This window comes from Numida meleagris, chromosome 7 (assembly GCF_002078875.1).
Source record: "Numida meleagris isolate 19003 breed g44 Domestic line chromosome 7, NumMel1.0, whole genome shotgun sequence".
Taxonomy (NCBI): Eukaryota; Metazoa; Chordata; class Aves; order Galliformes; family Numididae; genus Numida; species Numida meleagris.
Window position 1 is genome coordinate 26,927,222 of NC_034415.1, and position 24,754 is coordinate 26,951,975.

The 24,754-nt window shown below is 44.6% G+C and overlaps 1 long non-coding RNA gene across 5 annotated transcripts in view; it reads right to left on the reverse strand.

Annotated features, from left to right (window-relative positions):
* The window catches only part of LOC110402840, a 51,366-nt gene continuing 27,075 nt past the window's right edge, over window positions 464-24,754 (reverse strand). For 4 of the 5 annotated variants that reach the window (XR_002441334.1, XR_002441336.1, XR_002441332.1 and 1 more), the window contains one exon: window positions 464-1,772. This is a non-coding gene — a long non-coding RNA (uncharacterized LOC110402840). Of the gene's footprint in view, window positions 1,773-15,421; window positions 18,237-24,754 lie in introns of those variants that run through there. The other variant, XR_002441333.1, reaches the window with a different exon arrangement.

The window sequence follows — 24,754 nt, forward strand, 5'->3', positions numbered from 1 at the left end:
GGGGCGAACAAAAAAGCTGGGAATGTGTGAGTTAACTTGGTGTGTTTGTTCGAACCACTTCCTGACACCCAAGCGAGTCATCTGAATTTAACACATTTCTCTTTTGCATTTTGCAGCTCACCTTTAAGAGAGCACAAGGCGGAGGAGGTGGGAATATATGGACTTCAGCCCTTCCCATCAGTTTCCCCCTGTTACTTTCAAAGATTTTCTATTTAGAAAGGAAGGCTTTTTTTTTTTTTCCTGCTGTTCATACTTTACACATACTTCCCAGCCAAAATATCTTGCTTGTATATTTTTTTAATTTAGCCTACATTACTCAAAATTGCTCCAAGAATAATTAAAGAGAATCACTTTCCCCATCTCTTTGATTTACCTGATGTTTTATTTCTAAAGAATAAGAAATAACCATTAAATAAAAAAAAGATATTAACAATTAAAGAAAAAAATAGCCCCACGTCCTCCTCCCTCTTGTCTCAGTCTAATGAAAATGTTTAAACTGCATGGCTATTTATCCTTATGAAAAACACATGAACAAAACAAAACCCCCAGTATTCGAGTGAGATTCTGTACACAGGACAAAACATTAACTGCGGAAATATATCATTTAAGACCTTTATTTCCTTCTAGCTCTTTCCAGGCACCAAACGAGCTTTGCATGCAGATTTCGTTTCGGCGCGGTGGAATTGTTCTCATAACTGTTCTCCAAAGCCCGAGCTCTGAGGTCAGCCCTACTCACTCTGCAATGGGATAAATATTAACAAGTGTGACTAACCCATTCCTTGCGCCCTTCTTAAATTTTCCAGAGTGTGGCAGCAAGCATGAAAGCAAGAGATCAAAACCGCACGGGTTTTATTGTTGGAAGCGGATGTGAAGAAGGGTGCAATATAGGCAAAATCCAAGCACCTCGGAGAAGCTGGTCTATAACACCAGCAATAAAAATGAGGGAATTACTGGACTGCGAGAAAATTACCTTGCCCCTCTGCTCAAAATGAGTAAATTTTCACTCATCCCCTACAATAACGTTTTATGGGACCTGGAACAGTGCCCCAGGTCCAAACTTGGACTTTCGTAGTGCGCCCCAAAGCAGACAGGAGCGGTGAGGAAGGCGTGCACAGCAGCTTGGTGCCTTCTGGGCACAAGTGATGCAGCTGCGGTTGCCTTGAGGACTTGTGCTTGCTCTTGTCTTCACAGATGAAATTGCTTATGAAATTTCTTAGCTTTCTGGATAATCTCCCTCCTTTGCATGCAGTGCATCCTCCTCTGAGCCAAGCTGCCCTTCACACTGCGGTTTGTAAGAAGACCAATACAGATCTGATTATACATCCCAGATATTTTTATGGGAAAACTCTCAGGGTAATGAATCTGGTATTAAGTAAAGCACTTAGAGATGCTTGTTATTATTGTAGCTTGATTTAGCAGCAGCAGCGTACAGCCCAGTTTGGAGAGGCATTAGGCACTGGAGATCACACAAGCCCATTCAAGCAGCACAATTTTGTCCATGCCGCATGGAAAGATGAGAGAGCTTTAGATCGCACTTCTGGTGAGTGATACATCATGAAGGGAGTGGAATAAAACAAGGAAAAGTGTAAATATAACAAGCATCTATCACACAGCAGTCCAAAACCAGATCAGCTCTGCGGATGTGGAAGAGAATGGGGCCTCTGAGCACACTGCTCCTACCAAAAGCTTGTGAAAGCAGATCACAGCCTTGAGAATATTGCTATCCAAGGTCAGGTCTAGTCCCGATGAAGTCAAGGAGAACTCAAAGCCAGCTGAAAAAAAAAAAACCAAAAAAAGCACAGAAATTACCAGCAGAAATATTTAAGCTTGAAAGAGATCTTATTCAAGTGATCAACAAAACCTGGGCTCATAAGTTTCAAAGCTGTTCGCTCATAATGCATAGTCCTGTTATTTTCCAGAATGTGTTTAATTCTCATACACATTCTCTCAAATGAAAGGTATGCCCCAGATTTCGGCACCTCCTCTGCTTCTACTCCACTGACCCCGCAAGAAATCATCTTATTCAGTTTGTTTCCACACCTGGCTTTCTTCTCCTGCAGGATGTCAAAACGCAGAGCAGAATGTACCCAAGAATGTATATCCTTTCCTCCCTTCCTTTTCAGCTCTCAATCTGGTGAATGGATGTGCATTTTCAGGGTCTTTGGGCTTACTAATAAGAAAGGCTGACAAAGAAGAGACATGAATTCTGGTCCCGATGCACACAGCTCCTGTTGCACAGACTTATTCCACCCAAGCTGTAGTTTCTTAAAGCTTTAAGGGAACACAGGATGAAAAGATAGGAGGAGGAAGAGATTGCATTTTTTGACCCTTCTGCAATTCATAGCGTGTGGCATCTCCCATCACCTGCCAGACTACAGGAAACCCCTCTGCCACCTCCTGCAGACGCTGCACAGCAGAGGTGGATCTGTTCAGAGATGACATTTGTGAAAGTAAACTTCATGCTCAAAACCCAAATCTAAAGCCCTTCTGTTTTTCCAACCTGCAAAACATCTGCATCTGGGTTTGGATTTCTTCGCTGTTCTTCACTCAGTAGGTGCTAGCTATTTTAACTCTTGATCTCCAAGGCATTCCTGCGTGCAGATACCAAATACCCAGCTGAGTCCGTGGAGAGTCGAGAAGGAGGCACCTGCTGAGCAGTGCTAAATGCTGTGCACAGCTTACCATGGCCTCTGTAAGGCAGTGAGAGACTCAGCAGCAAGGCAAAAGGAGCCTTCGGGTGAGGCCAGAAGGAAAAATCCCAGGAAACCTCTCGTAACTTGCACAGTTTTTAAACTTTGCCCAGATAAACTGTGTTCTATTAAACTTTCCTTTTGCTGGCAGAGGACTGACTGAGTTATTATGGAGAACGGCCTTGAGCAATTAGAAGTGAGAACAGCATCTACAAATCTGAGATCTGGGAGATGAAAATCTCTTGCAAAAGACGCAGCCCTACAGAGTTTCAGTTATAGCCTTCTCAAATGGGGAGAACCAAATTAAATGAAAAAACATATTGTATATTATCTTAATTTATATACGAGATTTTAGACAGTTCCAGATTTCTGGATTAAATACAATACCATGTGGCTCCATTAAGCTTCACTGGCCTTTTAGAATATTATTGGAAGAAATAATATATAACAGTTTGAAAGGTTTTTGGATGCTTGGTGGCATCATTATGCAATTTATTAATATGTGGGCAGAGTGACTAATGCCTCTGAGGATATATTTTTAGTTTCCAAAAAATAAATATAAAAAAGAAAAGCGTGCTGGGGGGAGCGAAGAAAGAAAACTGGTTTGTGCTAGCAGCTTGTGGTGGCATGCATCATTCTGTCTGTCCCCCGCGAGCCCAGAGCTTGCAATAAACTACTTCCTTCACTTATGGCATTTCCAAAGGGGTCTGGAGACTCTAGAAATTGCACTTTGGTAGGACTTGGGTATCTAGCTCCTTTTGTGGCATCGTTTCCCCCTCTTTAAGGGTGAAAGGGACAATTCAGATCATCTCGTCTAATGCTCAGTATAAACCCACAAGAAAATAATTTCACACATTCACTCACTAATTGAGCCAACCAGTGTTTGTTTCACCAAAGTCATTTGGGCTGGCCTCCAGTTCTTCAGTACAAGGATGACAAATCCCCTGCCCCCTTCAACACTCTGTCCCAGCGCTCACCCCCCTTTCTCTCTCCAGTCTCTGCATTTTGCTTGTCCTAAATTTCCACTCACTGCATCTCGTTCTGTTTTCCTCCATTAGGCTATAAAGGCCCTTTGTATGCGGTATTTTTTCCTGCAGAGGCATTTACTGTGCAGCCAGGTCGCTGCGTGATCTGCTTTTTGCTACGCATAACTGAGTGGAGTGGAGCTCCTTAAGTCTCTCTCCACAAGATTTCCTCCTCCAGCCCCCAAATCATCCTTGTAAAACCCAACCGTAGGCTGAGAGTTTACAGCCTCTATCATGACTTCAAGTCCCTGAATCTCAGGTTAATAAAGTCTCTATTTTTTCATAAGGCTTCTGTGAAATAACTAGAAATAGTCCCGCGGGATGTGTTATTTGGACGTAACTGCTTCCACATGGGCTGGAGGTGCAGCCCGGCGAGAGGAGCACGCCAAGAGCAGTGGGAGAGCCCTCGCCTCCCTCCTCACCCCTATCCCCAGCCTCCCTCAAGTTACATTGCTAAAACCAGTGCTTTCCTTGGAGAGTTGATCCCGCTGGACATTTCCTAGGCCTCTAGGAAGAAGCAGCTCCTGAGGAAGCTGTCTCCCTGAGCTCCAGGCCTGCCCCAGCCCCACTGAGACCAGGCCCCATCTCTAGTGGGAGCAGAGGCACTGACAGGGCCTTGGCACATTCCGCTCCACAAACTGCTCCTTCCAGGGGCCTGGAAAGACAGTTATGACATCTCTCAAAGCTCACCAGAGATCCTCCCTCCTTCCAAACTAACAGGATTAAAAACAAACACCACCACTGGGGGGGCAGAAGAGAGGGAGGAGGGATTCTTCCCCATCCTTTCCCAGCGTTGGTGTCCACACTTCGAAGCTGTTTCTTACAATAATTATTTTATACGCTGCTAAAAGATGGGGGAGGCTTGCAGGAAGCTTGGCTTTAGATCTTCGAAGAAAACACCCCAACGTTGCCAAAATTTCAGCAAAATGGCAAGACATGGTGAGTGCAAGGCAATCTCTTCAGGCGCTGGAATTATGTTTCACTGCTCCGTAGCTTTTGGATGGGATAATATCTGGCCTTTTCATCAGTCATGTTCGATTTACATGTGAGAATACACAACCACCTAGGAGCTTAAAAGAAATGACAACTTAGTTTTCATTCAGCATGGCCTTTATGTACCCCAAAGGGACCAGTTTGCTCCTGCGTCTCCACTTAAACCTAAGATTTCATATACAGTCATGATTGATAAAGCACTCTAACGTATTGGGTCATCACCAGCCTTGCCACTTATAAACAATTTGTGTCCTGCTTTGATCTGTTTGGTTTTTGCTGCTCAGCTTCAGCTTTTGTTTCCAACATCTATGATTCAAACACAGTGAGAGTCCTTTGAGATATGACATCCACTTCCCTTCAGGCCACTTTCCATCACCCAAAAATGCCTATGCATGGCCTGAAATCTTCCTGTGACTTCAGAGATCCCCGATCTCATCTTCGCTATTTGGCTTAAAAAAAAAATCACCTCTGATGAAACCATCAGTTTAAAAGCAAATGTAATAGGTGGCACAATCTGAGTAAACCACATTGCTAGTGAGCTGTCCACAAAAACACATAAAGCCTACGGTTTAGAAGAACTTGCCTTTGCTCATTGAGAAAGGGAAAGAATATTAGCGGATGTTTCCTAATGGTCACCGTTCACCCTGATCATTCTTTGCACTCCACTTGCCAAAGACATGAGGTTTTAATTCCGTTCATGATCAATGTAATGTTTAGAGTTTCATCTACTTGAACGATTCTTCAGGGACTGGTTGCAATAGCTACATTTTGGGTCTAAATTGCTTTTTTTAAAAAAACAAAAAACCTACAACTGAATCTAACCAATGAGTGAAACTGGAAAGGGTAAAATTAGATTCCTGAACCTCTGTCTCTTTTTAGATCCAGACACGAAAAAAACTGTATCCAGTTTTGTTAAATATTTTTTCCACATCTGGTGTTCAGTCAAAACCATAAGAAAAGTGCTGGAAATCTCACAAGAAGTCTCGTACTCTTGTGATTTCCAGTCCAATTTTTGCAGCCACAGGAGATCTGTATAGTTCAGATAAGAATCCGAAGCAGAAGCCAAACCCAAACTGCAAACCTCCTGAGGCTCACCCCACCCACAACAGCTTATGTCTTTACCCATCATTTGCAGCAGATGTTCTCCTAAATTCTCCAGTGAGATAAATTCCATTAGAAGTTTTCAGGATAAAGATTATAAGCTACATACAATGCAAAATAAAAGTGTCCAAAGAAGCTCATTGTAGCCCATTAAGCTATTGTTAAAGACCCTCATACAGCAGTGTCTATTGATTACAGTGGTTTGCTTCTCCTTACTACTCATTTTTCCATGTTGGGCTTTTGGGGCTTTTTGATCTAAAGGCCACTGACGTCAATGAGAGTACTTCCATTGTCTTCAGTGGGCTTTGGATCAAGCCCTTGACAAACAGTTTCTCCCACAGGTCAGTCTGTAGAGTGCACGTTACTGCCAGCAGATTGTCCCTAGAACATTTCACTGCAGATTTACAGTCTTTATAAAATTTTTAAATGAAGTTCTATAGTTAGATTCATATGGTATATCATAAATTACAGCAGACTCTGCAAGCTTGGGTTTGAGAGCTTTTTTTTTTCCCCCTCATTTGGCTCTCAGTGAACATATAGTTTTTTTCCACAAGAACTTTTCTCCAAATGCTAATTTTACCTGCTTTTTGCCATTTGTGCAACAGAATGTGTGTGTTTCTCAAGACTCAGCTCTCTGGGGAAAGTTTGTGACTGTGGCAGAGGTGGTGCTGTGAGCAAGCAGAGGCCCACCACCATCCCAGTCCTAGTGGGTAGAAGAAACCATTCTTTGGGCTCTACTTGATGCTCACGAGACTAATGGAAAGGAAAAGCAAGCCAGAAGTTTCTGATTATTCTTCTGTCTTAAGATGTAGTGAGAGCTGAAAGTTTATTTGTATCTACCAGAGCAGTACCTTCCATCTGATTCTGCCATCAGACCACTGAGTGACAAACCCCTGCAGAAGGAGCGACCTTCAAGCAGAGCCTTGTGCACACAAACACCAATTATAACTGTACCTCTGCAATCTTCATACTTCCCAAGTTGGCCAGGCAACATGACAGCAGGAGACATGGGGACAGCCCTCAGGCACCCCAGTCCTAATTCAGATTTCCCATCACTAAAGCCTAAATTAAAGAATTCGAGTGGCATTACCTCGCCCATCTGCAAAGTGGGAGTAATAATCCCACAGTACCTCCTCAGAAATGCTGCGAGGCCATGAACTCTGTCTGCACAGAGTAGTAGTGTTCAGTAGTAAATGAAATCTGTTTTCACTTCTAAGGCTATGGCATAAATTACTATAGGCAGAAATCCAGCCTAGCAGGGAATGAATTGGATGGGGCCCACTCAGTTTCTTCCATCTTTAGCTTTGATTTTCATTGTTCTGTTTCGTTAGCAGAATTTTCATGTCTTTTTTTCGTTTTCTTTTTCTCCCCTGTTGTAATTTTTCTAAGTTGTTAATTTGCCAGAAGAGAGAATGGCCTCATAATTGTAAGCCAGCTTCTCCAAGCACCCACAAGCATCTGAACAGTTTTTAGCAGACTCAGCATTTCCCTCTCTACTTCTCAGCCCTTGCACATATAGAGAAAGAGGATGAAAGTCCGTTGCTGCGTTCCCGCTCTCCAGCCATAATCTGGCTACTTGTTGCCTGCCCAGAATGCCTTTAATTCTGCAGACCATGCCTTTAAGGGCCTGCTGATGGAAATCTCACCTCTCCTCCAGTCAATGAGTCTGTGGCAACTGGCACTGCTGGTTTCCAAGGACATCAAAATCACCCTTCTTCCCACCTGCATTTGGCTAGCTGGATGGTCCAAGGCCGCCATGAAAACAGACATGACGTGGGAAAGCCTTCATTTCCTCTATTTTCTGCTTTGTTCATTTTGTTTTTAAGAAAAGTTATTGCCCCTGCCCACGTCACCTCCACAAGCAGGAGATTGGGGGGGAATGCCCAGAAAAAAAAAAAAACCATCAGGGATATCAGAATGCTTCAGGTGACTTTTCCAGCTCTCCCCTTTGCCCTCCCAGTCCCCGATCCCTACCAGAGCCCGACTCCACTCTTGGCCTCTTCCCAGTCACTGTGTCAGAGGCTGCCTTTATGCTGCAGATGAACAGATGTTCCACCACCGAAAGCTGCATCCTCTGACTCATGAAACAATTTGAAAGAAATTAACAGCGATAAATTTGTTTCAAATCCTATTTTTCCCCAGTAGCAGAGTTCGTGACTGCGTATGAGCGCTCCCACTGGAAAGAGAACTAGAAAGATAAAAATAGATGAGATGAATGAAAGATTACAGGATGAAGCGATGGCCACTTACCAGCCGAACAGGATTCACTGCTCAAGGCTGACAAAGTCTCTGCTGAGCTTGGGGTTTAGCAGCAGAGAAACTGCTCCATAATTTTTGTTCAGCCAAGCTCTCTTGGAAGTAACACCTGGCCATGCAGTATTTCCTTCGGGCCCTGAAGAGTGGATGTTTGCTGACAACCTCTGCAGGAACCTCTCCAGGTGACATCGATCAGGTTGCTGGAGCTAGATGACCTGGGCTTTATGGAGCAAGGTGAGAACAGTGAAGCGAAAACCAGTGCCTAATGCAGCTGTGGTGCCCCTTGCTTTACCTGCCTCATCTCAGATGCCCCAAAATCAACATCCAGCTGTTTGCTGCAGGAATTAGAGAAGGGCACATGGCACAGCATTATTTACCCATACCCAATCTTAGGATTTCCTCTCATGTTTGCCTTTGTCTGTCATGAAGACCCTGTTTATTCTCCACCCTTGAGATCAGAAAACTCAGGCACATTCTTCAGTTAAGAATTCAGCCCTAGTCTCCAAGCCAGAAATAAAGTTCATTAGTCCTCCATCCACAGGGAGCCCTTCGCTCCCGTCTCATCTGAACTGCCATACGACAACCCCTGTCAAAGGCATCTCAAAAGAGGAGATCAATTTTACAGCGGTTTTACTCTTTGAAAGCACAAACAAGCGCTCCATTAGGAACTATAATTTATCTGACTGTGACCACTGACTACAGGTCTATGAAATATATCTAAATGGATTGCACGGAGCCAGAAAACTCAAGTATATATGGCACACACATAACAAAGCTATGCAAATCTGAAAATGCATAGTATCAGCAAGTGCTCTGGTTTTCTGGACTGATTTGTAGGTAGGTAGGCTTAGCTGAAGGCTGCGGTTTCTAAATTGGACATGGTTACCTAAAACTATTGGAAATTTGAATTGCATGTCAGATGTCTGGAATAAATGGACTCAAGAGACATAAGAAAAAACATGTGGCCTGGTATTTTTCTCTTTTTTAATGTCTTTTGGAAACTGTTTAGATATCATCTGGGGCTTGTATAGTTTCTTTGTTTAGTAATTCTGAATTGAAATTCTTTATGAAGCTCTGTTAATTAAAAGGTAAAAAACTTGATTGTTGCACAGAGCCCTTCATCTTGAAAGATGCCTGTACGCTTTCCAAAAGCATACTATACTTTCCAAAGGAGCAAACCATCCTTTGAAAAACAAGCAATAGGGTTACGTTATTTACCTCAAATCCACCAAATTTAAATTCCAAAATGGACCATTACGGTCTGACTCTCTTTCTAGCTCTGCCAATAGCTGTCATATCTGAGCTCCTGCATGACTGCGAAGCTCCCCCTGAGGCTCCCGTAGTGAGGCTGACCCAGGGCTGCACATCTTTAGCAAGAACATCCGATGCAATTATGAAGATTACAAGCAATAGATTTCCTGCAAATTGCAGCCATCTCTGGGGTGAAATATGTCACCTGCTCCATAGCACACAGCTGCATCCTCCCAACACGTAAAACAAAATGGAGACACGAAGGCACCTTTCTGCAAGCAGAGCAGCCTCGTCTTCACTGAGTCAGGAACCGTTTGAAATGCTTCCCACCACGGCACAATTTTTCAGATTTGCCACTCTTGGAGATGATGCACAGCTTTCTCATGCTCACATTGAGGTCTCTCACCTCCAGTTTCCATTGCCACAACCTTCATATTACTGTTTGCTTATTTGAATTCAGCCCAACCACCTGACAACTCTTGCCCAGTGAGCGCATGCCAGGGACAGTGCAGGCCTGTTTTAAAGCTTTTCTACATTTCTTTTAACGTGTGCCTGCCTTCTGACTGCTTCCAGCGCCTGCAAGGGTGCAGCTTCCTCATCTCAAACGATGGGACACAACACACGGTGGGACATGAAAAAGGTCAGAAAAACAACTCATCCCCAAAGCTCAGTTAATTTTGATCTAACGTTGTTCTACAAAATCCCAGTGGCTGGGCTAAGAGACTTGATCTATATAGCTCTTAATCTGCTAATGGTGCATGCTTTTGCAGCGGAGTTGGACTAGACAGCCTTCAGAGGTCCCTTCCAACTCTAAGGATCCTATGATTCTGTTCTAAGGCCTCGGTTGCTGAAAATGGCAAAAAGAACAGCAATAATGATTTTTTTGCTCTATGAGGTTTCTTCCTCTCTGAGTTTTTGAATACTATGGAAAAGGCAGAGAAACTACATGGGCTGTCCAGGCAAACCCTGAATCTCCGGTCAGCAGAAAACATGTGGTATTTGGTGCAGCTGAAGCTACGTTTTCTGAAAGCTTTAAACTACACCAGCTAAAGCAGAGTTAATGACAACATATAAATGTCATTGAAAAAAAAAAATACTGCCTTTATAGTCACTTCTTTTGTGGGTATTAAGGAATCTCCATCCAGTCTTAGCTTTTGGATATATATAGGTCTGTGCAGATTTGGCAGGGTGAAACCACCACGGGTAAGAAAGGACAAAAACTTTTGGAAGGGCCCTGACTCCCCCCTCTTTCCCACTCCCAGCACGCAGGCATGCCAAAACATTATGGTTTCTTTTAGACCCATGTAATTAAATGAGCGATGAGGAATTTCTCACCAATATAAAACTGAATTATTTGCAGCTTAAAATAGAATGGTGCCTTTGGTTTGTGGGGCTTTTTTTTTTTTTTTCCTCCTCAGAGGCAGCATGGCCAGGTTGTCAGCTGGTGTCCATCAGCCTGTTCTGGGATACAAGGCCTTGTTCCCTAGGGACAATGCCAGGAGCATTGGGACAGTGTGGCCCAACCACAGCAGGCCTGAGATAGGGAAGTGTCCCTTATGGGGACCAGAAGAGGAGCAGTTTCTGTAATACTCTTTTTTTTTTTTTGACAAGTTCTTGTGTTCTGACAGGAATCCTCACCCAGGGCATGGGGTGAGTGCAGGGAAGCCCACGCAGATTCTCTCCCAGTGCAACAGACAGTCTGGGCTCATGCTTGCCAAATGTTGAGAGCAGCAGCTCGATTTACGAGCCCCAGGAGCACACTGTGCTCCAACTGATGAGCTGCACGGCAGAGAAGCCAGGGTTAGCCAAAACACTGCAAGAAAGCAGAGGCACCGATGGGGGCCAGGAGGGCCAGCTGGGCTCAGAGGTGTACAGATGAAACCAAGCACAGAATAACAAAAAAAAAAAAAAAAAAAAGGAAAGAAAAATAGAAAATGAAAAGGATCAAGGCGGGGACTAGGGGCTACTTCCCTCATTTCTTTGCTTTTTAGGGATGAGAAACATTGCTCACACTGCACTGGCTAGGGCTGCTGAGCTTGCAGCAGAAACAACCCCTGCATGAGCAGGGGGCAAACAAAGGTGCGCAACTGGAGGTAGGGGGGAAGGGGAAGCAAGAAAGCTGTAGTAGAGGTGAATAAATAAAGTACAGCAGCAGGAGAGAAATCCTGGAGGAGATGAGGAAAAGAGGAACTTGTCCACAGGGTGTCACTCTTGACCCACACTTGGGTCACGCAGATGGGAGATTTCAGTTCCCTAAAGAAACCTCCAAAAACCAGAGCAGCATTGCCAGGTAAGCAGATTGTACCCCCACCTGCCCTCCTGCCCCGCTCTGCACCTTGCCTTTGCTGGGGCAGGATTTGTTTAAGGATCCTCCTGTATGGAGCTGGAAGAAAACCTTCACTACCAAACTCTTTTTCACCATTCTGCCCCAAGGCTCTGCCACCCCATCTTGGCCTATTTTAATTTGTTTTGAAATACCTCTATCTCCCTGTACCATTGGCTTACCTCTTCCCCCTAGGAAACCTCCTGTTTCTCAGGCCTTGTCTCCAGGAAGATGTAACAGCACAGCTTTATGGCAAGTCCTGAATGAGCTTAATTTAAGTGCTGATAAGCTTTAGGTCGTTACTGCTTATTGGAAACAGGTTCTTCAGATTGGTTGGATGGGTTCTTTAGTTAAAGAGAAACCCTATGAATTATCACCTTGCTTTCAGTATTGAGCTTCAGGCCACTCCAGGCTGGAGGGCAAAGTGGGGGCTGAGTTGGCTCAGGGAAACCTGAATGCAGAGAGCCCACCCAGTGTACACTGTGGGCTCCCCATGGCTGTGCAGGGGGATGCAGTCAGCCACTGGGATCAGAGGGGGACATGGATGCTGGGGTCAGCAACGCAGCAGCCGCAGCGCAGGCTGCAACTTTTACAAAGCATCAGCAGAGCATGAATTATGGCGTGACCTCCTGGCAAGTTTCCTGGAGCAGAGGACACACCAGCAAGAATGTGATCTCCTCTTCCAGGGCTGGTTGGGACAGGATTTGTGTGTAGTGTGTACAGCACATAATTCATCAGACAATCATTTACATAGCATGAGATCAGCACTGCAGCAGTCTGAAATATTCTGCTGGGGGCTTGCAGCTTGGTGGGAGCACCAAACAAGACAGATAGCATAGGACAGATAGCATCCAGAAGGGATGCTGTCCCCTTGCTTGGAGGAGGTGCTCCCAAAAGCTCTACATCCATTAATCCTACCTGTCTGCAGTTCCCTCGTTTCTGCAGTGACCTCACTCTTTTGCCCCAGCACAATGTTTTTAGGTGTGCTCGGTATAATTTGCATGGTTTTCTTTCAGGCCATCTTCCTTAATGTGCCTGTCCCGCGCTTTTATGGAAACACCTGCAATATGTAAACGCAAAAGTATAAATCTCTGTAATGTGGAAAAAGCAGCTTCGTGAAACCGTAAAAGAATGCAGCCATGTGACTGCAAAACTTCATTTACAAGTATCTAAATATAGATCATAGCAAGCAGCAAACCCAGACTTCAATTTTAAAAGCGAGGGCACAGGGGAGAGTGCAGAGTCAGCACTTCTTAAATAAGAAGTTCTTCTCATACTAATTCATTTACAGAGGCATCTTCTTTTGACACAGCAAATTTGCATTACTGAATCCTGATCACAGAGACATAAAGATTTTTATGGGAGTCGGAAATAGCCTCCATGCAGGCACTGCTGCACCACTGCCGACCTCTGCGCCCAGACAAGGGCAACGCTGCACTTTGCACCAAGGGAGCTGCGCAGGCTTTGCTCCTCTGTGTGCTGGTATTTCCCTCCAGGGAGAGGTTCCGTTATGCAAAAAACCCCTCTGCTCTGAGGGACCTGCTGGAAGAAGCACTGAGCGCTCTCTGCAGTGGGCAGTGCTGGATATTGAAAGGAACTGGAGAGATTTGCTGTAATTACTAATGAACAGAAATGCTTTTTAGCCTCTGGAATATTTCCCCAGACAATCTGACTTGCACAGAAGGGAAAACAAAGCACTCACTACAACAGCTCAGAGTGAATACAGATTCTGTGTGGAAGGCAAACGTACTCAGCTGAGGCCGTCTCATCCCATTTTGATTCCCTGGTTCCAGTTTGCTCAAACTGCTTTCCAGCACCAGCACCTGCCCATGGTCACAGGTGGTGCAGAACAGGCAGCTGACACCATGCGAGGGAGGCAGGGGGCATGCAGGCTGGCCAGCTGTATTGTCCATTTCACCTGCTTCATAGAATCTCAGAACCATTACAGTTGGAAAAGACCCGTAACGTGACCGGGTCACCACCAACCCACCTCCACCATGCCCACTGACCACGTCCCTCAGTGCCACATCCCCACAGTTTGTGAACACCTCCAGGGACAGTGACCCCACCACTTCACAGGGCCAATGCCTGGCCACTCTTCACCTCCACCTGTATCTCCACTGTTTAAGTTACTTAAGCATCGCACACACCATTGTATGTCAGTCTATTGCCATCCTCTTGGCTGCTCTTAAATATTGTACTAAACTTTTTCAAATCCTTCTTCTAGCCTCACAGTTTCCATAGAAATGCATTTTAAATTTAGGAGAAGTCAACTGGCCCTTGAAAATCACTAAAAACACAGCAGGCACAGCGGCAAGTGTCCTATTCCACCCACCCTGATAAAGCAGTGGAACAGTTCTTTGGGGACCAGTGATACTCCAGATTTGCACAGGAGAAAAGTCACATTAGAATCATAGAATCGTTTGAGTTGGAAGGGACCTTTAAAGGTCATCCAGTCCAACTCCCCATTAGGCAGCCACAAACCAAGGAACCAAGGCTTTGAGAGCCAAAACTATGGTAGCCTCAAAGCAGCCTTGCTGTGAGTCTATGGGAACTGCCTTCTGAAGTGCAAAGGCTGTGCCCAGCTCACAGTCGAGACCTGGATCCAGCTGCAGAAAAAGGAGATGTCTGGAGAAATAACTACTCTTTGAGTAAGGGCAGATCATGATCCCAGCCATCCCACCCAAATTACTAAAGAACACTTTTCACTCTTTCATTCTTATTCACTGATTTGCTATTTGATAGATATAATGAACGCTAACTGGCACTTGTTTTCAGCTAAATGCTGAAATACTGCTCTTTTTTTGCACAAGAAAAATCAAGTCACAACTGTCATGTGATTGATGAGACATATAGCGGGACATCATGATATATTCTCAGATCAGGGCTTCCACCTGAGGCTTGATCGATGTGAGCAAATGGAGTTCAGCACATTGGTGTGACCCTTAAGCAACCCAGAACAGCTGTGTTTTGATTGCCCCCATCAAATTTTCCAGTAGCCAACCTGAAATTTTCCCTTGGAAAATATAAGTTTGCACAGCAGTTTCCTTTTCTTTCAATTAAAAAACAAAGCAAAACAAAACAAAAAACCAAAAAAACCACCAACACAATCTGCTCTCCACAGCAAGCCATGTTCCATGCAGATTTTTATGAACACGGCATGCACGCTTTTGTTCATCTCTGGCAAAAAAACACAGCTAATGATGGTGACTATATTGAAAAACAGTGTTTTGCAGCTGAGAATTTGCTCTACCAAACAGTGCTATTGTGCTCTTTGTATCTGTTGTAGTTTCCATGGAAATAAATAGGAGGCATTTCTTTCAATTACTTACAAGCCAGTTGTATTTGCAGCAACTTTCAGTGCTCACATCCATCCTCACCAGCTTTATGAGCACTTTCTGCCATGGTGTTTGGCTTAAAACTTCATGGGACAACCAGAAATGCTCCAGCCACCCTGACATGGAGTAGGAAGAAGCAGAGGCCAATGGATGGGAAGATGCATGCCAAGAACTATCCAGAGCATCAATGACAGGATACAAAGCATCACACCCTCCAACCAAGTAGGATGAACAGAGGCTGACACACCTCCTAAACCACCATCACCAGGGGAAGATGCAGCTACTCATACTCCAAAGCCAGGCTTCTCCCAGCCTCCTAGCACACAATGGAGACTTATAAATTGCATATATATATATCCAACAATAGCCTGGTAACTATAAAACAAGTAACAACATAATGATACTTACTCATACATAAATTATACTTTACTACTGCTTCCACTGGACTCTGTAATTACAATAACTAAGGAAAACCAACCCATTGTTTTTGCCATGAGCAATTAATGCAGGTTACCGACATGATTGTTATCCAGGGCCAATGCTAACATTGGCACCTAACTGTGTCATTCATCTCTCGTTTGCGGCTCCCAAATAATGAAAGCTCTGCCTAACATTACATGTCCACAAGCACGAGAAACTAATTGCATCAAAACCCAACCATGCAACTGAAAGGAAAACCCAAGGAGCAGATACCCACAGAGCACTGTGATTTATTTCTCCTTATTTCGGATTTTGGCCAAGGGGTAGAGCTGGCTCGCTCTTGCTCTCCACGGCAGGTCGAGGATGAGCACCTCTGGTGTCCCTGGGGCTTCTTCTGCCCCTTGGATGTGGTTTCCTTATTGCCCCTCTCCAGCCACCATCTGAATGCACAGCTGCAACGATCTTGGATGCCACAAAAGCTCAAGTCCCCTGATGATAACTGAGTGTCTGCTCATGCTTCTTAAGCAGCAGGATTTCATCCATGGCATGTTTCCCTTTACATTGTAGACTCCAGCCTTAGTGCCTCTCCTTGTCATCTTTTCATCGCCGTATCTTAAGCCACTGCCCAGATGGCTGTTGGCAGGTTGGGTGCCCCATCCAAATCCCTCTTCACCCAGCTCACTGTAATGGCAGACAAACAGCTGCCTCTGTGGGGAACACCTCCTTCTCTTGGGGCTCTCTGCACTGGTTATTTCTTCCATCTATGTAACATTTCAGACCCATCCATCTCTGACCTACAAAAAACAAAAACTGGGTTTTTACAACACCAGAAATTGGCAGCTCATGGGTCATTTGCTCCTCATTTGGGGCATGGAAAAGCACAGGCAATAGCTCTTCAGTGTTCGCATTATTTCAGCTATTGCATGTAAAAATGCTGTCAGGCAATCATATCTAACTTGGTGTTATTTTCTCAAGCTAGAAGGGCAAAAAATAGTTATAATGAATTTGTGAAATCTGGAATGAATTGAAAACAAGGCTCAAAAGTACAGCAGTGGGGTCAGACCTTTCCACTCCTTCTCAGCATGTTTGGCACAGGGATGCACACCTCCCCCCACCTGGGCAATCAAAGAACGGTCATGAGGCCAGGACAAAGCAGCAGGTGGGTATAGGAGCTGGAAAAGTGAGCTCCTCAGGGATCTGCTCCTCATGGACAGGAGCCTTCCCACAGCCCAACTTGTGTGCAGGAGCACAGGATGCACAGATCCGACCTCAGAGCTGTGTTCAGGATATATATGGCTTTTTAAAACGACAGCTCAAAGAGCCATAATGAAACACAGTAAGATTATTGTTGTACCAGAAGCCACCTGCACTAAGCTGCAGTCCTGCAAGTGAACCTTAGCTAGCTGAAACTTCCTGGCCTTTCAAAACAAAGCCTCATTAGTCTAATTTAGACGCATCAGCCAGACATTTGGTCTTCTTATCATTAGGAGGTGTTAACGGTAGCCTGCAGGCATCTTTCACCCCAGCGTGTTTCAGGTCCTACCTCAACACCTGTACAAATGATAGCTCCACACTCTCACCTGTCTTTGCCACCTGTCCCAACATTTTCATGGGCACAATACGAAGTTCTGTGCAATTCAATCCTAGACCACTTTACTTCAAGTCGGAAAAAAAACATAAAATAAATATCAGAACACAAAGGGATCTTCAGAATTAAAATGACATTGTTTTCACTGCATCGGAGGCAGCTTCTAGCCATCACTGCCTCCTCCCATTCCCTGAGCCACCAGACAGAGGGCACCTGCCCCAAAGGTTCCCCACAGCCACGAGAGCATGCCAAAACCCTGTTCTATTTCAGGCTAGAAATATGGATTTTGCTCTATACCGTAATTTCCCATACCTGATCCTTCAACGCCCAATCTTTCCCCTTACTTCCAGCATCCCCACATATTTCATTTTCTTTCCCCATCACATATTCATTGGATGCTGTACAAACAAGTGCAGATTTAAAGTGTCCCCGTAACATTTTACTTATTCTGTGACTTAATAATAAAAAGAGTGCTGAATAGAAAGGCTAGAGTTCAATTTCTGGGCTCTATTGCCATTTGCAAGCTGCACTCTCCCACAGCTCCTCGCATGAAATACAGCCACCCATTCAGCTTTATGCTAGCTCCGGAGCAATAAAACTGTACTTTGCCAGAGGAATTTTAAATCGTTCAACACCGATGCAGAGATCTTTAAAAAACAAATTTAGAAACATAAAAAGTGGGGACCGAAGTGAAACTTTCGCATTTTACTAAGTGAGCCTGCAAATCCTCCATCCTCACAGAGGAAATTTTCATCCACTTCCAGCGGTGAAATGGGATGCTATTTTCGATGGAGATTTTGAGTGAATTTGCCTAAAGGCAACCAAAATGCAAAACTTGGCGAATGAAAAAGGAATGAAGTGGAAATCTTCACCATATTGGTGCAATCATGCCCTCAGACTGCTCTACTCCCAGCTGTGCTCACGGGCAGAGTACCACTGGCCCTGCTCTTCCACCAGCACCACTCACTGCATCCATGGGCATCAGGATATGGCCCTCTGCTCCATGGAGCACCACCACATCCCGCTGTACGGAGGAGGTTTGTTACTTGCAAGGTGTCACGATGCAATGCACAGGGCAGGGAGTGGGTGCCTCCTGTGTCCCGCTGTGTGCCATTTGTCAGTCCTCTGCCAAGTGCCCGTTTTCCCTCTTCTCCCTTTGTCTGCCTTATCGTCTTGGATCAGCGCTCCCTGGAGAAGAGCCCACTCCTGCGCCGTGCAGAGCACCTCGGAGGCCTGGCTGCACCTGCGTTTCTAGGAGCGAAATTAAGCAATTACAAATTGTTACTCTCATTTTTGGCAATTTCATGCAGAAGTTCTGTTTTTCTTCAAAGCAAAAGGTCAATGATTAATTCAAAACTTACATTTTCCCCAAAATTATGGGCTGGGGAAACAATGCAGAGGCAGCAAGCCCAATTCTGCTCTCAGTTAAACCTTTGCAAACCTGAAGAAACTCACTCCATTTGCACAAAGTCTCTGCTTTCTAATTTCTTCTGTTTTTTTTTCTAGGGCTGTTGCAAGGGATGTGGCATTAGGACTGGCTTCCATGGACTCAGTGGGTTTAGACAGCCCAGGAGGGGCTGTAGCTACCCTACGCAGTAGGAACGTATCCTCAGACAGGCAGTTATCTCTGTAACCCACCTGGGTTGCTGATATACTGGAAGAGGAGATGCTTGTGGCTGATGGATATAATCTTCACCTGCTCCATAGAGCCACGCATGCATTGCCATCCCACTTGGACAGGCTGAGCTGGACACCAGCGCTCACAGCCCTGGAAGCATTTTGCCTAGAACTCAGAGTTACCTGAAGTCCTTTCAGTACAGGGATTTGTGATGCATCTGACGATGTGCTGACGTAAACCACCCTCAATGAAGGCACTGTGGGCACAGCTACTTGCGAGAAACAGTGCAAGTTTTAGCAGAAGGCAGATTTTATATTATGGTCATCGCTGTGTTTTTATTATTAATGTGTCTTGAAAAATAAGATGTTTAGCTAAGCTTACTAATTCCTTGAAACTCAAATCATTTAAGCTGTCTAACCTTGTTCAGGATAATTATTTCTATCCATTATCCATCATGCTAAAAAATGACAGCTCTGGGACAAGGAGGCTTTTCAAGCAAATGTTTTAAGACAGTGTTTTAGGTTGCAGGCACTGGCAAATGTTAATTAAATTAGATAAACAATGACTCAGAGTGGCTGTGCTATACTGGAGAGAAAGATGGGAGGTAATGGGGGAAGGAATTTGGCAGCTCAAAGGTCGAAGCTGCTTTTTTGGAACCAAGAATCTGTCCCTTGAGCAAGTATCTTGCCTGAATTCAGCAGGATCAAAAGGACCACTGCCCTTTTACTTTTACACCTTCAGACAGCATTTACGTGGGTTTGCTGAGCGCATTCCTGCCAGGCTGCATGGTGTGTGCTACCTGTCCAAGCGTCCTGCAGGGCCCCCCCGCCAGCCTGTGCCATGCAGCCACATCGTGGGATGAACTTCGTCCTCCGTCAAGTGTCCAGTTTCTCAGCTAGGACCTGTCCTGCAAACGATGGCCCAGAACTCAGCACAATGTCATCTCACCATCTTGTGAAACTGCTCCTGCCTTCTGCAACAACATTTGGAAAATCAAAGCACTGAAGAGGAGATTTTCTAATGAGAGTCATTGCACTAAGGATCTCAAGCCAAGTACCTGGTTTGGAGTTTTCCACCTGCTCAAAGAGGGGAGGCTGAGGATGATCCTCAACTCTGCTGTGAACACAGGTGACTGCTGATGAGAAGGGAAGCTGGCAACCCAGGCTGAGGCTCTCTTAGGTCCTGCATGGTGAGGGATTGCCTGGGAGGATTTGTTTCACTGCTACACCCCTTGGGTGCCCCTCTGTAGGGTTGGTATAAGGAAAGTCATGCAGCATACTTAAAATACAATTTAAACTCTGTTAAAGGAGTATATGGGCCAACTATAGATGCTTATAAGTTTTGATATCTTTTAGCTCCCAACAGAGGCTCTCATGTTTGTCCCAGAGGTCTGAGGGTCCCTTACTGCTTCCATTTGTCCTCAGGTGCAGCAGGAGCTGCTGGACCCTCTGCATCACCCACCTGCTCAGCTACATTTGGTCCTGCAGGGAACAGCCATTGTTGGTTCTTGCAGTGGCCAGGGAGCCAAGGCTGAGTAAAAAGCCACTCATGAGCAAAACAGCCAACTACAGCCCTCCCAGATGAAACCCAGAAGCTGCTCAGCTATTCCAACCCCTGCACATCTCTGGTCATGTTCCTTCAAGCATGCAGCTGACTTGTGCTTCTTTCTGAAAACAGTGGTGCTGCAGTCCCACGCAGCACAAGGTCCCCATGGAGGACCCACACTGCCCTCACCTTCAGCATCAGCCAACGGTTGGGCTTTATACTACAGAGATGCAGCTCTGACCAAACTTTCTTCACCTGCTCTGATCATTTCAGCTCTTCTGGGACACACACCTTCATGCCACTGTCCAACTAATTAGTTGCTTCACTGGCTGCATTCTGCAATTCTTCAGTGATGGGTCCCCATCTGACATCTTATGACAACTGATTAGTAAAGTAGGCCACGAGTTTAAGAAATATGTAATTTGGGCACCACTTACTATTAACTATTTGCTTGCTCTTTTTTTTTTTTAAACAGATTGTTTCTCTTGAAAGTAAATACCAAAGGATGAGAAAAAGTTGGTGAACTGGCAATTTTTCAAAGCAACATGCCGTAAATTTAATGTCTTGGTTTAATAAAACACCCTGAAGAGGCAATAAGGGAATATATCTGTTCTTACTGCAATGCCATATTTTACAGAAGTCTGGGTATCAAAGCAACATCCAGAATTGCTGGTCTATCCTGTAGTTTGGGGCTAGAACCATAGGCAAGCTTATCAATTAGTTGGAACTGAGTCAAAACAAACTGTTTCCAGCCCAGGTACCCCCTGCCCACAGAGCAGAAAAGAAACAGTAAATAGAATTTTAAGGTTTAAACACGACAAAAAGTCCTCTTCAGGTTAAAAGAATATCGGCACACTACAGCACCACAGCGGTTAAATGTCGTAGAAGATTTGACTGCACTTGGTCTGGGATTTGCTCTCGCTTGAGAGCTGGTCAAACCAATCTTTCCAAAACACTGACTTCTGAACTTTTGCCAGAGGTGCCTCTCTCCGGTGACCACGCAGGCGGATTTACCCGGCGACATGTTAAACCTGTCAGCTCAGAATAAGCAGAAAAGTGTGCACCCGTCGTGGGGAGGGTGGTTAAAGGCACAGTGTTTCCTTTGCTGGGTGAGCTGGAGGGCCTGTGCGTGCAGCAGGGAGCTGGGAGCGTTTGGGAAGAGCGGTGGGACCCACTGCCAGTGAGATGGGACGCACTCCGCTGGGGTGGAGAGCTTCCTTCTTTTTAAAATATGTCCTTCCTCGAAGACAGAGCTCTGCTCTTGCAATGTGATGCACAATCCAGCTTTGGGGAAGTCTGACGCAGCTCCTTGTCATTCCCATGGGTCCTGTCCCTGTCACCAGAGAGCAGAGCTCAGCACTGCTCCTGCACTCCCCGTGAGGATCTGCAGGCTGCCACGAGGAGCTGTAGGGCCATGAGGAGCTGTAGGGCCAAGAGGAGTTGTAGGGCCACCATGAGGCACTGTGGGCCACCATGAGGCCTCCACTCAGCCTCTCTTCTCTGGGCTGAACAAACAGTCAAGGTGTGTTACAGGAAAGGTTTCTTTCTTCCATCTAGAAGACAACCACCCCTGGAAAACTCTATCTATGTTAGTAAACTAATGTCCCCTGTAAACTTCTGATGTCTGACCAGGATTTTTGGGCTGCCCTAACCAGGAAGATGAATGCTTGTTTTGCTGTGACCTGTGCTCTAGCCCAGCACAAACTGAACTCACACCAAACCCAGAGCTGAAGTAGCTTTGCTGCCACAAGCTTGAGGTCCTCTCCTGGCAACAGAGAGAAAGAAGATCCTTCCAGGTCTCACTGCATTTATATATCACCCCTTACACTGGGCATTGACAATCTCACCTGCAAGAGGCAACATGAGTCCAGAGCAAAGTCTGAGCCTGTATCTTTACCAAGGGGTATCAAATCAGCCAAGACACTCCTCCAGCTATTTCAGTATTTATGTGCAAGCAAGGGTAAGTGTTCTCCACGCTGGCAAGACACAGAAAACATGTATCTCTATTTTTCAACTAGCACAGTCATGCCAATACCAGGATGAAGTCCCAGTGCTGAGACAAGATGAGCTGAGACACACACAACAGGTAGATGAAGTTGAACCCAAGTGAGACAGATGTCAGTAAGCACAGGAGAGAATTTGGAAAATTTTCTGGCTAAGGAACACAGTTGTGATTGAGACCACATTTCAAAAATAGGTGAAGAACCCACAAGCACATTCAGCTCTCACATAGTAGCAATTCTCACTTCCAGCCATCTCCAGTTGGCTGGGAGACTGCATCCTGTGCTGGCAGATACTGACCTGGCCTTAAGCTTTTCACACCTTAGTCACTTGGTTGTATTACAGCAAGCCAATATACCTGGGCATGAAGCCTTCAATACTTAGGAAAGTCCAAATAGCACAAAATGATTCAGAAAACCTCTTCAGTGATATGCATTGCCACAAATACATCCCATCTATCCTCAGCTGTCTAAAATAGCTTCAGATTTTTGATTTGGAGACATGTTCAAGTTTTTGGCTCTTTCCTTTCTGATTCTCCTTGGCCTGAAGCTAGGATATCTAGAAAACTGCATGAGACTATTGCATAAAGGCTATGGTCAGGAATTGTGTTTCTCAAGTGCAGTAAAAGTCTTTACAGTAGGAGGAACGCTCATCTAGGTTGGAGATTGAACTTTTGCATAGGCACGGTACGAACTGGTTTAATCATAGATGATTGTGTGTGCTGTAAACAGGAGTCATCCCACTCTCTCAGTCAGGAGTGCTTGTAATTGCTTGATGAATATGTAGTATAAAATTAAATACACCAGAAAAACTTTGGAAGGAGACCCTCAGCACAGCTCCAGTTAGAATTCAGTCATAGATACTTCTCTCATTGGAATTCATGGCTCATGCAGACCCCACCTTCACTCAAAGCAGATGCAAGTAAACAAATAGAAGTGGTGAGCTCCTGCAAGACAGTCAGCAAACCGCATTCGAAGAGTTGTCCCAACTGATCTGTTTTTTGTGCCTCCCATTTATAGCCAGCATTAACAGAAAGTCAATGTTTAGGTTGTTTTGGATGAGTAAAAACTAGACCACTACGTTTGTTCAAACCCGCCAGGAGTGGTTACGTCTCACCAAAGTGAGATCTCACTTCTCCCAGACCTGAGGATTTTCAACACAGATCAAATAATCCCATCTGAAATGACAGGAAAACCATAGATACTAGTAACTTGTAGGTGAATCCTAAAAAACCTGTGTTTCTGCTTTACTCCTTGAGTTGTCTGAATAAAGCCAGTAACAAGGAGAAGCTGCTAATGCCCGACCAAAGAAAAGAGCACATTAATATCTCTTCTAATACATTTGGAAGACTCATAAAGAAGACTCCCTTAGAGATACCATAAAGTGCAATTTTTTCAAAGAAATTTGTTTTTGTGAGCTATAAATGTGTGTTTGGTCAGAGTTTTGGCAAACAACTCGAGCTAGTTTTTGTCCTATGTGAGCCTTTTACGTCATGCCCTAGAAACAACAACAGCTGTTAATTATTTATCAGCTGATGAACATTGGCCTGTTAATTGCAAAACATTATAAAATAGATTAAGCAGAAAAGCTTGATATGTATGCAAGCAGGGTTTTTTGCTCTGTTTTTCACGTGACTTGATTAAATAAGCAATTTCAGGTCTCTGTTTAGTTTTCAAGGACAGGCTTCACCAGTGATTTGATCTCAGAAGCTGTAAAGATAAGTTTGCTAAAAATAGGAAGATTTTTAAGACATTGAGCTTTTTGAGACCTTATCATCAACTCTACTCTGTTGTGAAGATGAACTCTCTAAAATCTCCAGAGTATTATGCTTTGAACCAAAACAACTAATGTTCTAGTGGAAAGGGAAGCACTAATATGTAAGAAGATCACAAGATTCAAGAGATTGTTTTCTCCATCCTTCTTCCTGCCAAGTCTCAGTATTTATGTAAAATGTGATATTATTGTCATTCAAAACTATTTAGCCATGCACAAGAGCATTTGAGACAGTAACTCACCTGCATTATAGGTTCTGCTTGCTCCTCTCTTTGTCTCTAGACAGGAAAACCATGATCGACTCTACTAGTCAAATAAAATGTTCCAATTTTTCCTAGCATTTCCATTGTGCCAGTAGAGTATTTTCACCTTATTAAGTTGGCCCCAATTTATGACAGTCTACTTCATGCAGTTATACTGGAGTGAGGAGTAAGTATACACACGAGGTGTTTCAATGCGCTGTGCATGACTACCTGGCACAGGAGCTCTATGAGGGTTATCCATGCCATGCTATACCATGCAAGCATTTCTTGCTATGCATGAGAACAAGTGGTCTGTGTTTAATGTTGAAAAAGCCAGTCCAGTTGCCCATGTTCATCTGTTTGCTCATTTCACCCATCATGTAGGCTCCATTCTCTTGCTGGCCTACTATGTCACTGATTTTGGAGCTGAACAGAGGAATCTTATACTCTGATCTGTGATGTACATTCTCCTTCACTTTTTAAGAAGGAATGTGATTTTTCACACCAAAATCAGATATCCCAAGAGGCCTGCACTCATCAACTGAGACACCAACAGGTGGATCTTACACCAGTAATTGAGTTAGATTGAT